Source organism: Ursus maritimus, unplaced genomic scaffold (assembly GCF_017311325.1).
Source record: "Ursus maritimus isolate PB19 unplaced genomic scaffold, ASM1731132v1 scaffold_23, whole genome shotgun sequence".
Taxonomy (NCBI): Eukaryota; Metazoa; Chordata; class Mammalia; order Carnivora; family Ursidae; genus Ursus; species Ursus maritimus.
In genome coordinates this window covers 33959530-33975121 of record NW_024424786.1, presented here as the reverse complement: position 1 = coordinate 33975121, position 15592 = coordinate 33959530, and positions in this window count along the sequence as shown.

Genomic DNA, 15592 nt, shown 5'->3' with positions numbered 1-15592 from the left:
GAAAAACAAGTTACAGAAGGTACTCGTTACTTTTGTTTTCTTTTGAGAAAGTATATTCATTTTTTTTTTTACTAATATTGCCTCGATTCAAAGAGTCATGACAGGTTAACTCTAAGAACAGCTTAAACGGTGTCTGATATGCGGTTTTACCCAGGTCTGGTCATGATCTCATGGTCATTATCTCATGGTCATGAGATGGAGGCCTACATAGGGGTCATATTACTGGGCGTGGAGCCTGCTTGGGCTTCTCTACTCTCCACTCTCTCTTCCTCCCTGGCTGTGCTCTCTCTCTCTAAATAAGTAAAAATAAAATCTTAAAAGAACCACAAAACACAGAGCAAAGATCAAAAGAAGTTAGCATGCATGCCTTCTTTGGTTCTATTGAAAGTGATTAATTGTCTGTGTGTACTCTGAAAGGCAAGACGGGGATGTTATTGATCTTCTTTACGGCAGATCGTACTGGTGCCTAATTTAGGATTACTATTTCTTGGAAGTTTAATCCCTTTTATCGTATATGCGGTGCCTCTCTCTGGGCCTGGTAGGTGTTTTCCCCCTGTGGAAGTGCTCGGATATAATATAGCTATCTTTTTCATTCTTTTTGATTGAAGATGTGTTTGCATGGTATATCTTTATCCTCTCTTACTTTAAACCTATAAATATCACTACATTTGAAGTGAGTTTCTTCACACAGCACATAATTGCAGAATGATTTTCTATGCACTCTGCCAAACTCTTTCTTCTTTTTAATTGGTTGCAGCGAAGAAGGAATCTTAGAACACTGAAGAAGGATGGCATGGGAGAGCAAACATCACGAGTAGAAGATTTTGCCTTCTCTTAAGTTTTCAAGTTTGGCAGTTGAAGCAAAAATTTTTGACCCTGTGTACTGTGGTTCTCAATATTGGAAAGTGAGCTCGGCCAGTAGCCTATTATAGAGAGTGGGAGAAAGGAACAAAGGAAGTAAGGTTTCCACCTTACATCACAGATGTAAAAATGTATCTAGAAGCCGAAGGACTGGAGTACTTTCATACCTAGAGTATACACTTTTGAAAACCTCGATGGCTAAAAAACTGTCAGAATTAGGGAAGTGGTACAAAGAAATATGAACAGACAATTCACAAAGAGGCTATGCATAGGCGGTAAAATAAAACATGGAGACAAGATGTCCTCACTGGGCATTAGCATGCAAAGTAGGAAGACACAATGAAGTATCACTGCATGTGTGTCCACCTCAGAATGGCTAAAAGCAGTGAGCAATACCACTGAGGCAGTGCAGAGTAGCTGCCCTAGTTTCTCATGCACATGCTCAGGGGAGGTAACATGGTACAGATGCTGTGAGAAAATAATTTGGCTGTTTCTTAAAGAACTAAGCACTTGGCACACCACAGGTATCAGTACTTTACGTTCCTGAGCAGTTATGTTTGCCCAATTTCACCATAAAAAAGCCCATACATAATTTTTTTGGTAACTGTTTCAAATTTTGGCAATGAGTTGAAAGCACCTGCATCTTTAAAGCGTTTACCAATAGGTGACTGGTTACAAGAAACAATGATATCTAAGATATCTCTTAAGCTTGAAGGAGCAAGTTCTGATACTTTGCAACAATTTGGATAGATCGTAATGGCATTATGCTGGCGGTAAGAACCATCAAGATATGCGCAGTGAGGAAGAGGTTCATGCACTGTATTCTCCAGCCAGAGCAGCGTTAGCAAATGGAGAACAGACTATTACGTTGCCGGGATCAAGGGTGGGGAGGAGGTAAAGGCTGTGAGTTACCACGAGGAGGTTTGTATGAATTCAGGCATCTGTGAAGTAGCATAGGTCTGCATCTTGGTGTGGTGATAGTTTGCACAAATCTATACATGGGACAAAAATGACTTGCAGAGCTGCATACATGCATTGTCACACACTCGTTGTTATCAAGAATATATGTAATGTTTATCTATATTTGAAAACAAAAGGATTGCAAAAAAAACCCCCAAAACTAAGAAGAGGAAAAACTTATGAAACTTGCTTTGCAGTTATGTGAGTCAAGTGAGCCAATCTTCCATGAAAGGAGACGGTAATATTGATTGCTCATCAATGGCATTATTAAAATAATAATGCAAAAGAATACGTGGAGCATACAATGATCAATTGATCTATCAATTGATTCATTCAGGCCTAAGCCTAATTCCATTCATGTCTTCTACAGCAGCTTTACTAAGCCCCCGGCTGGTTCCCCACCTACGCTCACGGCCACACCATGACTCACCAGTGATGTGATTCTCAGATGTGGAGATTTGAAATGGAAAGAACTTCGGCTCAGACCTTTCCCTGCACCGCTACATAGCGTGATGGAAGCAGCATGTTGGCTTTGCGCACAGTTTACTTGCCTCAGGGAGTCCTTTCTGTATTGCCACCAGCGGTGTGCAACTGATTTCACACTGAGCTTTCTTCGATGTGCTTTTATGCTGAGTCAGGAACATTTTATAGCTGGGGCCTAAGGGATCAACACTGGCTCTGCCAGAATCTAGGGTTACAAGGACAAGAGATACAATTGGAAAAAACAAGCATATTTAAATAGGTGGCACTCTGCTGAAGAAAAGTTTGTGAATTCCAGAGGGGACAAAATCTGTTTTTGCATTACAGTCATTAGAGACTTTCTTGCCTTTTTGAGAAATTTGTCATGTACCCGACAAAATTGCTTTTGTCCTGCTTCCTCTCTCCCTCCGCCCTTCCTCTCCTTCTTCCTCTCTTCCTTCTTTCTCTTCTTCCCTTCCTGCCTCCCATCCTCAGGATCTGCCTCTATCCCTCAAGCCCCTCTGCCTTCCCGTTTTGGGAGTTTGTTTAACAACGCATCCTGTGGTGAATTTATTTACAAAACATGTGATAAACACCCCAGTCCGTCTGCCCCTCCATTCCAACAGCCGATTCCCTTCGCAGGTCAACGCCATTAGATCTTCGGTTATTTTTCAGATAAGCAACACTGGCTATTTGGTGCTTGTCTAATATTCTCATACTCTTTCTTCATGAAATATAGACATATTCACGGCATGTGGTTGGCTTTTTCACTTAATATTCTGGGTGATCTATATCGGCAGAGAAATTTCACCTGTTTCTTCCCATTGAATTATAATGTAAATCGCGTTCCTTATCTATATCCTCGCCACCAACTGGTAAACAATATGGTTTTTCAGTGGCTAACAAAGACAATAATGATAATAAATATAATAATGACATAGTTTGAATATATCTTTTTAGGATTAGAAGATATCTGTAGAGGAATCTGAACAAGGAAGGGCATGAATGTGTGTGATCAAGTTGGGCGATGATTCACATACCTCGGAAGAGCTTTTTGTACTTACCAATCAGTTGTATCCAAATCTCGGTGATGGTCCCAAATCCTCTCTGCTACTGTGTAAGAAACTTTTATATGCTATCATTATGAGTAATGAAAAGCAGCATATTGTTTTTGTTTTTATAACACATTCACATTTTGCAAAAAAGTAATCCTTCATTTCTTTGTGAATGATGTGTTCATTTTTCGCATATATGTTGCCCTCTTAACGTTTTTGCTTGCTTTTGAATTGCTATTCTTAAAAAGATTTTATTTGAGAGAGAGAGAGGCCAGAGGAGAACAGAGGGGGAGAGGAGGAACAAGCTGGAGGCACCTCAGTGTTGATGCTTTGAGGGGCTTGATCCCAGGCCACAGATCATGAGAGAAGGCTACGAATGAAAATCAGTCACTGCTGAGCCACCCAGGCACCACCATGCTGACTTTGAGTCCTTCACCGCTAATACAACAGCTTCTAAACATTTCTTTCTCAATATTAATTATTTTTTTGCATTCATATTTTTGCTGTGCAAAAATCTTTGATTTTTATAGAAAACTGGGTATTTTGTTTTTGTATTTATGCAGGTTTTACTATTTTTCTAAGAAACAAATTTGTGTTTTCTTTAAAGGCTTAAAAAATTTGTGTTGTTTCTTCTTCCTGAGTTTGTTTACACACATTTAAGTCACATTGAGCTGTTCCAAGTCTTATCTTTACATTGGAAACGTTTCCAAAGCACCGTGCCAAGAATCTAGTGTTGGCTCACCCTTTATTTGTTACATGACCATATATGCCCTATGTGTGCAGTATACCAATCATCATAATCTTATTCACATCTTGGTTTGGACCTATTATTTCCCTACAGTTTCATATCTGTTGTGCTCTTCCTATCTCTTCATGTTTAGGAGAAGCCAAAAACTATTTATCCCAGTGATTTCCTTCTCCTGTCTTTGATAGAGATACTTATGTAATATTGATTACCATTTCTGTAAGCTCGCTTTTCCTCTTTTTAATATTGGAGTATTTAGAAAAGGGTTCTCAAAATATACAAAAGTAATGAGAACATTCTTTTCAGGATTCTTTCTGTATACTTAGAAGATTATCTATTGTATTCATTGACATGTTTTCATTCTCTTTCGAATAACTTTGTTGATATAACTATAAGGAATGACTTTGTATCTCTACTTTATGCACTATTTGAAAAATAAGAACGGTTGGTTGCCCCATTGAACCATGTTGAGTTAAAAATCAAAGTTCAAAACTAGAAGAACTTATCTTTCCAATCACAGGGCTTCCTTGACATCTTGGTTCTCCGGGCTGTGATGAGGGGTTTAACATGGGGATCCACAATACCGCAAACACAGAAGCTACTTTTTTCTTGCTCTTGAAGACTCCTTGGTCCCATGGTGCAGGAAGTACATGTGGGGGAGAGACAGTCCCGTGAGAACACTGTGGCATGTCAGGTGGGGCGCCTGCGTGGAAGGGCTTTTTCTCCCTGCAGTGGGTGATATGTAGATGGCGGCCATGACCTTGCATGTGAGGAAAAGATGACCTTCCAGCTTACGGTGAACATCATGTTACTTCAGCAACAAGAACATGATATTGATGTGTCAAGTGTTGGGCGAACATACCTTTACAATGAAGGCGGTGGGGGACATCACAGAAAAGTGATTGGGCGACGTGCTTGGTTTGCGAAGGACGGTGAAAATGTAAAAGCCTGTGTGCACAGCGTTTATTGAACCCTTGTGGCGGTATGAACCAGTGACCAATTGGATCGGGCTGCTTTGGGACATGATCATGGGATACTGAGAAGTGTGTAACACGAATGGCTGCAACGTTGGTGCCATTGCGGCAGGAGGTATAATCACTGGTTGCAAATGTTGCATAAACCAACATTGCATTACACAGCCCACTCAAATGATATAGACTTATTTTCTAATATGAAGTTTTGCAGCATCTTGGGAGAATAGCGGAGGTATAACAGAAAAATATCCAGCAAGAAGGCTGGCCAAAATATTTGTGAGGAAAAGTACATAGGTGTTAGAAGTCTGGAGTCTGTCTTGATGGTAGGATCATTCCAATATTACCATGGAGGTCACATGATGACCAATACAATGAAGAGGATGTATCGAAACCGTGTTCTGAAGAAAAATTCAGTCAGTTCAGTGCTATTTTCTTTTGTCATGGCTACCAAAAGTCTGAAAAAGGACCAGAAAGAAAATAGCCAAGAAAAAGAAAGGAAAATCTTTCTCGAGAAGAACAAGACTTTTATATTTATTTTTTTGAATTCGATTTAAGGCAAATACTCTAACAGGATATATTTCTTCTACTTTCACTTGATAGTAATCACCACATAAAAAAACGATAATAGACCATGGATTCATTTTCAATGAAGGGATCTCACTTGGAAGAAGATGAAACTTCTAACTTATGTGTGATTCACAAATGTTGATACCACTATATTAAATAAGTATCAGGTTTGCGGAAAGCAATATTCAAATATGATTTTGCACCTTTTTCCTTTATGTAGGTTTTCTCAGCCATTTATCCATCAATCGGTCAAACCCCTGAAATTAGTAGCATTAATTAGAGAAATTTTTCTGAGATCCATGGTCTACATTTGAAAGACTTATGAGTGTCTTTCTACAACTATCCCTTTTATTCTCCCATCTGTACATGTCAGATGGTCACTCATTATCCCATATACATATATGCATGTATAGAAAAAGAAGGAGAACAATATTAACTACGTTGTTTAATGCCAAGGGTGTTTCTCTTGGATCTAATCTCATCATGAAGCAACGAAAAAAATCCAAATGATGGGAAATTCTACACATCAACACAGCTTGGAACACTTCAAAAATATCAATTTCTGTAAAGACAAGCAAACATACTAAAACAAAACAGGGGCTTTGTTCTAGATTTAAAATCAGAGTAGAAAGGAACATTGCAACTAAATTAAATACACCAATCGCTTCATTGGCTCCTGGAGATCTTCAAATACAACATCTACTCCCAAGAATGCACCGTGTGGGGAAAGAGAGTGAGAGAAGTGCCAAATGGTGAAGATATAGAATGTAATTCCATCGTATCAGGAGAATTTCCTAACTTTGGAGAATGGGTGGTTATAACGCAGAGATTTTCTTTGTTAGCAGAAGGTATGTGCTTTCTATTATTTCTCATGTATCCATTTGTCTGTGTGAGAATAGAGGCAAAAGGGAAAGAAAAAGGTGTTGGTTGCGTGCAGTGTATCCCAGTGCTCTGCGCCATCATTTTTAGCTTTTGGGGTTTACATCTAAATGTAAGAAGTTAATGAAGAGCAGATGAAATAAAACACTGTCCTGCAAAAACAAATGGAGAGAGTTTACCATCAATCGTTGTTCACTAAATATGCTAAAGACTGTTGTTCAGAAGAGAGTAATATGATCCTTTAAAGTCCCAGAAACAGAAGAAATGGGAGGCTTAGGGTAATTGTTCAGCGGGTGAGAAGAATTAGAATGAGGGTGAACATAAAATATTAATAATATGGTTCCACTGGGGAGGTGGTCAAGCGTATCGGCTAACTGCTGATATATTAGATGGTTCGTGGATTTAAGGTGCTCTAAAATTCTCAGCCCTTTTGGGCTTTTACTTAGGCATTTATATTTTCAAAAATTACACAAAAGATAAGAAGTGAAATTTTCTTTTAACGCTTAGGGAAGAGAAGAATTTAAAAATCAATCTAAGTAAACAGAATGAAGGTAGGAAAAAATGAAAAAAATCAAGACAAACAGAAATCACCTGACAGGCACAAATAGGCGTCTAAATGGCCGGTGAGAGAGATAATCCCAAATATATGATATGGAGACAAACTCACCATTAAAAACACAAAAATTATCCAAACTGGTTTTAAAAAATATTGGACAGTATGTGATAGATAAAGTATTAAAAGAGGCAAACAAGTGTGATTAAATAATGACATAAAAATAATAGCAAATTATCCATCATTGAAAATAATGAGTTCACTAGGCCTATATTTCTCTACTCACATTTTTAAGCTGCACATCACTTAATGAGGAAAGAGCTTCTTGACTAATTATAATAAGATATATGCTGGGGCTTCCATGGTATTTGGTGATATTTTATATTTGTAGATATGTGAGAGAGGTGTGCGTGTTCGATTGTATATTCTGTATGCCTTCATGTAATTATTAAATATTTTTTTGTTTGTATTTTATACTCTACACAAAATTTGCCTTTTTAAGCACTTGAGGTTACATGAGAGACTAATGGCTATGAGAAACTGAAACTTCAAGGGGAGGGGTGAGTGGGACAGACCGGGTGATGGGTAGTAAGAATAGCATGTATTGCATGGTGCACTGGGTGTTATGCGCAGCTGTGAATCATGGGAACTTTACGCATCGGGAAACCAGGGATGTACTGTATGGTGACTAACATAATATAATAAAAATTAAGTACAGGTTACAGACATACTAACACTCAACAAGTCAAGTACTTTGCCGGTTGTTGTCGTGGTTTTTATCAAAAACCACCACTTTACAAGATTAGAGAAATAAGGGTATTACCATTTGGGGTGTTAAAAATAGGTCAATTCAGTCAAAAGGAAAAATTGAGCATCTCAGTTGATGGTCGAGATTTGGGGGTCTAAAGTGGTGAGAAGCAAAGTTACATCCAGTCCTCAAAATTTAATTTTTTACGTTGGTTCTAGAAATATGTTTGGGATTGTATAGGATGGAGAGCCGCATGGCCAGGGAAGGCAGCTCCAGGCAGAGGAAATACTTGAACAGAAATGCATGGTGATGTTGTCCCACAAGCGGGGAAGAGGCAATAGGAAGTCACACTGAGGGTTATACTAAGTCTCACACGTTATAGATTAAGGAGTGTTACTCTCTAGTGGGGTAACTTCTATGTTAAGTTACCATGGACTTTTCCTGTACCTCTTTTCAGAGCTATTCTCTTCCCTCACCCAGTATTATTCACATATAATTGAATGTAATATTGTGTATACAACAAGACGAATTGTGAAAATTGATACATGTATATTGCAAAATGTTTACCACAACAAAATTATCCTTCTGCCCATAATGGCAATTATCATGTTGTTGTTATGGTGAGAATACTTAAAATCTACTCTTACAGCAACTCTCACAATACAGTAGTGTTAACTATGGTCACCATACTGTGCATCAGATTCCTGGAAATTGTTCCTTTTATAACTGAAATGTGTTCCTTTGACTAACATGTACATTTCCTCCCACCCTCTGGCCCAACTACTGTTCTACTCAGAATATTCTTAAATAGTAAACTTTGCGTGTAGATCGACTTCCGTTCCCCAAAGTGTCAGCTGGCCAACAAGATAATAATATTTTAGTTACCAAAAAACTTTTACCGTGCATTGACAGTATTTAAATGTGTTTTTAGGAGCTGAATATTTGAAAATGCCAAACTCACCCCATCAGTAGATCACTCTGTTTCAATTTTTGATTTTTCTGGGTCTGCAAAGGCAGAGACAAAATTCCTAATTTCTGCGGCCCCTAGGCTTGGATTTTCCTTCAGATGTGCACCAAGTGCTGCTTAAACTACTTGCTGCAAGAATATTTTGCTTTTGCCTGAGTCGGGAGGAATGAGTTTGTGAGATTCTATTCCCACCAAGAATCTCAAACACTGGGGGCTGAGTTAAAGTTACATGATGAAGTTCTCAGTTGAGACCATTAATTTCTTTTTCTTTCTTTTCTTTTTTTTTTTTTTCCAAGTTTCTATCCTTGAGGCCCTCTTGTTTACTTCTATGAGTTTGGGGGGCCATCATTCACAACATGGGGCTGATCTCTTGGATTCTGGAAATCTGCGCTTTTTTGCATCCTTGCTTGATCTTTCTTGTACTCAACCTCAGTTTTGATGTGTCTGCACAAAAAATAGAGCTGTGGCTGCCTCAGTGGTGTTGGAAAAGCAAACACGTATACGGAGCAGCAAGGGCTTTGCCATGGGAGGGGTTATCAGGCTTGTCGTGCCAAGTCTCCTCCCAAATCAGGTACCCACTTCTTTCTTCTCATTGCTGTGCCTGTTATCATTGTTGTCATTTTTCCTCAATGACTCTCTGGGGGTCCTGAACGGTAAGATCTCAACAGAAGCTGTCACAACATCAGTGAGGACCACTACATGCTCTTCCTTTCGATTATCTCATGTCTCATTTTTAATAACCGGTATCATTGAAAGTTCATAGGTGTTACCTATAGTTTCCCCCAAGACTATCAATTCAAAAGAGGCCCAGGATCACCTAGCAGTACAAGTAGCAATGGTGATTCTGCAGAGTTGAAATCCTTCTCCCCGGAGCAAGTGTTCTGGCAAGAGGTGTGGCTCTACTTTATCGCCTCCTTATCTCATATTTGGTGCTCTTCATGATTATTGTGTGGTATTAAGAGACTGTCTCTCTTGGTCTTCTTCCTAGGAAGGAAGATGAGGCGAGGTGACTGGATAACATAGAGGTTCTAAGCATGAACTCTCAGAGTTGGTTGGCCTGGGTCCAAATCCTGGCTTTCTTTTACACCAACTACATGACCATGAGCAAGAGTTAATAAACCTCTTGGAGATTGTTGGACTTCAGGTTTCATGGGTTTAAAGAGCATCATGCATTCAGTAGTTTATTACATGTTTATTGAAGTGCTCGATAGAACGTTGGCGAATCTGTTGCCGATTACCTACCCCAAGTGACGTTTTCTAGATTGTACTTTGATTGACCAAATGCTGACTGTACCAGAAGGAATCCATGGAATAAATACATGAATGGGTGTGTGTGAATGAAAGAGGCATAATCTCTGATGATACCCCTTCTACTTTATGGTAACTGCCAAAGGAAGCCAAACCAACACTGGTAATAATGTAATATTATTTAGTGATCGGCATTTGAACATTGGGCTCAAAATTTTACATGCATTGTCTTTGTTGAATCGTGGCCTTATTGTAAGCACTGTCCATTATCATATTTACAGATAAAAGAGGAACTGCAGCCTCAGAGATGTATTAGTGAATCAGCCATGAACACAGGGGGTAGTACGACTATGAATGTGGAATTCAAATAAGTCAGTTTGAATCAGAATTTCCAAAGATCTCAGTCAAAAAATAAAGGTACACAATGCTACGGTGGGAAATGGAATGTCTGTTGGTGTGTTCAAGGACAAGAAAGTGAGCTGGAAGAATTTGAGGTTATACACGTGTGAGGACAAGTACTGGAACCAATGCCACTTACTCACACAGAGCCACTTCCAGAGGAGGTTTTGTGAATGTTTAGTGTGATAAGGGAGTCATGCGTAGTAGAGTCTTATTATTGGAATGACATTAAATATCCCCTTGCATTGGGTATTAGACTTGAAGTGGTAAGGAAGGCAAAGAGCAGAGGTTGGAAACGCTGCTGTGACATACTTTCTTTTGAAGAATAATGGGGAAACCCAAGATGAAGTAGTATAAAAGTGAGAATAAATGATACTTAAGTTGCACTGTTTTTGAAGGTAGTGGGAAAATTGATTTGGTTTTTGAGGGTAGAGGCGAAAAGAGAAATCCGAGTTAAATAGCTGCCCCATCTCCCCTCTCAGCCGGGCCCGGCACGCAATCAAGGCAGAGGTCAAGCTCAGTAGGCATTGTTGTTGCCAGTGCAGTGAGGTGTCTTCTTGGTCCAATGCCTAAAAGCAGTGCCCAGTGATCTGGGAATAGAACGTGTCTGAGGTTCAGGATTCTGCCGTCCATTACCTACCTCCGAGCCTGGAACTTAGAAAGTGATCTTGGGCAAGTTACTTAACTTCTCTTTGCTTCTGTTTCCTCTCCTATAAAATGAGGATATTAGTATCAATTTTTGGTGAGGATATGTGTAAGTAACGACACAGCTGAGTACTAAATACATAGGTAGCTGGCATTATAATAGAAATTAGCCTGAGCTTCCCAATAATTTACCTTTGGTGGTCTGTGGGGAGGACAGTGGGGACCGCTCCTTCCTGCTCAGCCACGGGCACAGCTCAGCTCTGGGCCGGTAGCTGGGGCTGGGGTGGGGATACCATTCTCCAGCAGGAGTCATCAAGAGTCAGGTAGCCTTCCCCTCAAAAATGGTGTGTTCTATCTTGTGGGGGCGAGGGGGGCATGGGGAGGAGGCCGATTCTATTTAACACAGGCTCCATTTGCCTCCAACTCCCGCCCCTCGAGCCTCCCACGGAGGCTTCTGGAATCTGTACTCCACTGCTGCTCCCTTGTCCCCTGCCACTTCCTCCCTTCCAGGGACCTTTTTGCTCCCACACATCGCCCCCGCCCGCTGTTATTCATGCCCCTTCTCCTTGCTCACCCACTTACCCCCTTGACTCCTCCCTGCATCTGACTCCTGCCTAGGTGCCAAGTGTAGCCTAGCCCTTACCTTTGCTCCTGTTGTTTTGACAGCCCTGGACTGTCTTAATTTCTATCACCTCTTTTTAATTATGTCAGTCTTGGCTTCTTTATACAAAGTTGGCACAATCTGCCCTCCCAGGGGCGGGTGCTCTTTATGCCCACATTGCACGTGACTGCAGTGCTTTCCACGGTACAGGAGGTCTCCACAGTTACTTGGCTTCTCCTGGAAGCAGACATCAGAGGTCCTCCCTGCAAAATGTGCTTGTTGCTGATGGCTTTGCCTGGGAGACGTCCAGCCGAGCCCAGACCTCCCTGCAGGACCACTGGGAATGTGGTTGATAGCGAGGAAGAAAAAGCAATCCCACAGAAGGGTATCCATTGACCACCAGTTCTGGGCCCTGCACTGGTGCTAGAGATAGAGCAGTGAGCAAATTTTCCAAAAATTACTCTCTCAAGGAACTGATGTCATTTTCCCATTCTCCTTCACTTTATAGACAAAGACTTAAAATTCGTTCATTCATTTACCTCTTCTTTGTATTAAAATCTATATATGCGAGAGGAGGTGACCAATAAAAAATAATTTCAGGCATAAATGTTATAAAGGGAAAGAAAAGCAGGTTGGTCAGGAGGCAATAAGAGCAAAGGTGGTGGGGAGGGCATGGATTCTGTGTGCATGAATTGGAGTGGATAGAAGGTGACCAGGGTGTTAATAGGTACCACTAGTGCAAATACCTGGGAAACTCTAGGTGGTAGGACATAAACCAAGGTGCTCCTGAGGAGAGAAGGAGGGGAAGGACAGCAGTCAAGGAAGCTAGTACCATGGCTCCTGAGTGATGATGACAGGCCTGGTTGATACTTTATACTTTGTGTTTTAAAGCCAAAGACAATTATCATATGGTTTCTCTCATCTATGGAGACTTATATAGGAAGCTTAAATCATTTTGATGAGAGAAAAAGGGACAAGAGTGTATCAGAAAGGGGAATATTAAGAAGCATGTGAACTATGAACTATATGGTAACTGGCTTCAGAGGAGGGTGGGGGAGCATAAGTGGAAGCACTGGTGATGGGTAGTAAGGAGGGCCGCGGCGTATTGCATATGTAGTGCACTAGGGTGTTATCTGCATAACTTAATGAATCTGAACTTTACATCAAAAATAAATAAAAATAAAAATTAAAAAAACCCAAGCCATTGGTCATTTGAATAAAGGTAATCTCTAGGAAGGAACGGCTACTGATCACGCATGGTTAATTCTAAAAGCGGGTGTGTATTTTATTTTATTTTTAAAGATTTCACTTATTTGAGAGAGAGAGTGAGAGATCAAGAGAACATGAGCACGGGAGCGGGGACAGAGGGAGAAGGAGAAGCAGACTCCCCACTGAGCAGGGACACCTAGCTCAGCAATGATGATCCACATCCCATGACCCTGGGACCATGACCTGAGGCTGAAGGCAGACACTCCTGTCACGTCTATGGCCACCCAGGCGCCCCTCTAGATGCGTGCCGGTTCGCAACGCTGGGGCTCTGGTCATTGAACCACTCTGGCTAGGAACTCCCCATGTGCCCAGAGAAAATACCTCCCTTCTCTCAGCTCTGCTAGTCCTGCCCCAATAAATCATGTGTCAGAACAAAATTCGCTGCAGCGTAAAGTCAATGTTTGCATTTGTCCCGGAAATGAAGAGCAAAGAGAGCCAAATTGTTGCTTGTGCAACACTGGTGTTTGAACGAGTTCAAGTTATAGGCTTTAATAATTCCAGCCACTTAGGCATTTTTAGGTCATACGAACGAGGCACTGGTATGGTATGACAGTTGGATTCTGGGCGGCAATGATCAGGAATGTTTGAATGCTTACTTGTCCTAAGCATACGTTATTGACTGTTCTCTTCACTAGGTAGTGACATTTTGTGGCAGCCCGAGTATGGTTGTTTATATTAAGGTGTTGGTGGTCATATTGAAATGGTCGGGAGTTCGCTCATCAAGCCTAGAGTTTAAATTTTATTTTGGACCCCAGGATTGTCTTTGGCAAATAGAAAACTACTTCCTCAGTACACACTGGAAGAACAAAGGTATGGAAAATTACTACCACTTCCTCACTTGCTCACTCACTCACTCCAGTTTCCAGTTCTGGGACAAATGAGGGGTGTTTGAATAGAAAGGAATGGGAGGCTGAAAAGGGGAATTGGTGCAGGATTTTGGGTGGAAGTAGTGGCCATATACCAGCATGGGAGGTGTCTCAATCTTTTAATGATATTATTACACACTTTGCAGAGCTGTTTCTATTCTGTCTGCAAGGACTAGTAATTATCAGACACGTCCCTTGAGGTGGTGTAGGACAGAGCTTTTCAAGCCATGCAGATACGGGTTGGAAGGTCCTGGTATGCTGCAGGTTGACCCCCCTCTCATCTCTCAGCCATTTCTGGGCCCGGGAGCTGAAGCTTCCCTGTGGTGGGTCCTCACACCTGCTTTGTAATGAAATACGAGTCCATTTACCCTTGTGTTTCAGATGAGACATTCCTAATTTTACTCGTGTCTGTGCCATTACAGAAAAAATTTTGCAGGTGTGAGTACGCAAATATAAAATCATATCCATGTTTTTTATGAGAGCATTGTGAGCAGCGTATTATACCGTCTTCCTTTTTAGAAGTATAAGCGCCCAACAATTTGGGCACATCCTTCAGCCTGAATGTTTCATTTTCTTCTTGAGATGAACTGAATTTCCAACTTTGCAAACTGAACAAACTTCTATTGAAATACAATGGGCTTTCCTTCCTGATGTCTTCTCTTGGTATTGAGACTTGTTCCAGCTGCTCCTCTGTAGCCCCTTTCTTCTCTTCCCTCTGCCTCCAACGACCCCTTATATTTCTAGCGGGGACACTCAGCTCTTACCGTTTTTTTTTTTTTGGCTGGTCCATTTCTCCCCCAACTCAACTGAAAATATCTGTAGAAGCTCTGTCAAGAAAAAAAGAGTTTCCCCCTCTACTCTCTTTTCAGTGACCGTCTAGAAGAGTGTGTCAAGCTGGCAGTACATTTTTGTCACTTACTTCCCTTCCAAGGGCATTTCTCAGTTACCTGCTATGCACGCTTTTTCAGTACCATAAGCTCACGATGTTTAGGAGCAATGCTTCCGCGTTTGCTCATCTTCTACTTTTACCCCTTGGTTAATGTCAAAGGTGTATTCATTTTTTTTTAATGTGCCTCTGATTCAAGGAGTCGTGACAGGTTAACTCTAAGAACAGAAAACTAAGCGGTGTCTGACTCTTGGTTTTGGGTCAGGTCATGATCTCATGGTCATGAGATGGAGCCCTGCATAGGGGTCATACTGGGCGTGGAGCCTGCTTGGACTTCTCTCTCTCCCTCTCCCTCTTCCTCCCCCTAGCTCATGCTCTCTATCTCTCTAAATAAGTAAATAAAATCTTAAAAAAAAAAACCCTAAAACACAGAGCAAAGATCAAAGAGAAGTTAAGCATGCATGCCTTCTTTGGTTTATTTATTTGAAAGTAGTCAGTGTGTGTCTACTGTGAGCAAGGCAGGATGTAGATGCTGACGAATCATTGCCTGGTGCCTATGCATTTAGGATTACTATTTCTTCTTGGAAGTTTAATCCTTTTATCATTATGCAGTGTCCCTCTCTGGGCCTGGTAGGTGTTTTTTTCCCCCCTGTGGAAAAATATCGGATACTAATATAGCTACTCTTTCATTCTTTTGATTAGTGTTTACATGGTATATCTTTATCCTCCTCTTACTTTAAACCTATAAATATCACTACATTTGAAGTGAGTTTCTTGTACACAGCACATAATTGCAGAATGATCTTCTATGCACTCTGCCAAACTCTTTCTTTTCATTGATTTTAAACGAAGGAATCTTAGAACACTGAGAAAAGAAGGATGGCATGGGAAGAGCAAACATATGAATAGT